Source organism: Hylaeus volcanicus, chromosome 7, assembly GCF_026283585.1.
Source record: "Hylaeus volcanicus isolate JK05 chromosome 7, UHH_iyHylVolc1.0_haploid, whole genome shotgun sequence".
Lineage (NCBI taxonomy): Eukaryota > Metazoa > Arthropoda > Insecta > Hymenoptera > Colletidae > Hylaeus > Hylaeus volcanicus.
In genome coordinates this window covers 7261013-7262838 of record NC_071982.1, presented here as the reverse complement: position 1 = coordinate 7262838, position 1826 = coordinate 7261013, and the positions used below count along the sequence as shown (strand labels likewise).

The following is a 1826-nucleotide window of genomic DNA, read 5'->3' as shown; positions in this document are numbered from 1 at the left end:
TTTAACCGACTTCGAAAAGGAACAGGTTACTCGATTCGATATGCAGTTAGTGTAACAAGTATTCGTACTGCAACCAATCTAAAATAAAATTGATAAGAAAAGAAATGAGAGGCTAACATTACAAATAATTTACGGAAATTCTACTTTAAAAATGCGTGGGAATGTTGGTTAATTAGATCTTTCCCTAAAATTTATTAATAAAATAAATATATCGAGTTGCATTTTGAATTGGTTCCTGTACGAGTTCTTATTACGCTGACTGTCTTTTCTTTTTTCAGCGTTACTCGAAACCCTCGATTTCAAACCTTCGTACTTCAAACAAAATCCTTGGGCTTTTTTTAACCGACTTCGAAAAGGAACAGGTTACTCGATTCGATATGCAGCCAGTGTAACAAGTATTCGTACAGCAACCAATCTAAAATAAAATTGATGAGAAAAGAAATGAGAGGCTAACGTTACAAATAATTTACGGAAATTCTACTTTAAAAATGCGTGGGAATGTTGGTTAATTAGATCTTTCCCTAAAATTTATTAATAAAATAAATATATCGAGTTTCATTTTGAATTGGTTCCTGTACGAGTTCTTATTACGCTGACTGTCTTTTCTTTTTTCAGCGTTACTCGAAACCCTCGATTTAACATCGAACCTACAGAGGTTTTGTCTCGTATCTATTTCTAAAGGAGTCGAAGAAATGTCTCAACCATTTGCGTTCCAGTGGCGCCTCTAGGGCGACATATTTAATATAAAAGTGATTTTTGAACGTACAATCTCAATTTTACTTGTATCAAAATACGGCTAATTATCAATTTGAATGATACATAATACATCGAGTCGTGAATGTTTTTAGATGTTTCTTCTCGAAGCAGAGTGTTTGCTTTTACAGAAACTTATTATAAAAATGGACTCGGATGTGATTCTATAGAAAAAATATTTCACGCGATACTAAATTAAATAATGCGTGCGAAACAATTGTACACTTTCGCTCGTAAATATGCGGACGCTACTTACAATGAATAATTCATACACACCGTAAATTATTACTAGTCTGCGCATCATTATGGAAAATAAAATCTTGGCGAAAGTGCCTATAAAAATTGAACTCAAGTAGCTATTTATTTTATTCTGCAAATATTATAACGCAAACTTTACTTTCAATCTTTTTTTTTTATTCTTGCATATTGTTTGCATTTTGTAGGTTTCACATTCAAATTTTCTATCAATGCATAAAGATCCGCAGTCTAATTATTACTATACAACTTTTCTTGCCAAATTCTATATTGGATGTGTGATCCGACCGTAGGGATAGAAATAATTGTATAGAGAAGATGGTGTTTACCTTTCTATCGCATGTAGGAGCCAAGGTACAGGGTCGGTGTTGCATACGCGATGGTGGTCCTTCCATAGAAAAAAAAAAGAAGAATGCACTCGTTAAATATTGCACATGGCCAAAACACTTGATAAAAAGTTTTTTGGTTCTATGAGCATTATTCTTAGAAATAATTAGAATTAAAATGAAGAATACGATGAGATTCAGTTTTGAGAAAACATTCTAGGTCCGAGCTTTCCATTCCACTCGAATCAAACTCTAAAGCCTCAAACACAATAATTGTAACAAAATTCTTCCTACACTAGGTGTGTCTAGTATAACATCATAGGTCAAGGCATTTCATGAAAGTGCTTTTATGAGTATTATTCTTAGAAATAATTACAATTAAAATTACGAATACGATGAGATTCAATTTTGAGAAACCCTTTTATGTCTCAGCTTTGAATTCCAATCGAATCGACTTCAAACACCTGCAAACGCCTACAAACACCTATAATC

General features: G+C 32.9%; 1 protein-coding gene across 7 annotated transcripts in view; it reads right to left on the bottom strand.

The window, feature by feature from the left end:
• LOC128879831 (myocyte-specific enhancer factor 2) overlaps positions 1-1826 on the bottom strand; it is a 92141-nt gene that overhangs the window by 52778 nt on the left and 37537 nt on the right. For 5 of the 7 annotated variants that reach the window (XM_054129351.1, XM_054129349.1, XM_054129350.1 and 2 more), the window contains exon 2: positions 1338-1396. The exons of 1 other annotated variant lie outside the window; for it this stretch is intronic. The gene's annotated coding sequence lies outside the window, so the exon portion shown is untranslated. Of the gene's footprint in view, positions 1-1337; positions 1819-1826 lie in introns of all 7 variants that reach the window. One more of the 7 variants, XM_054129344.1, reaches the window with a different exon arrangement.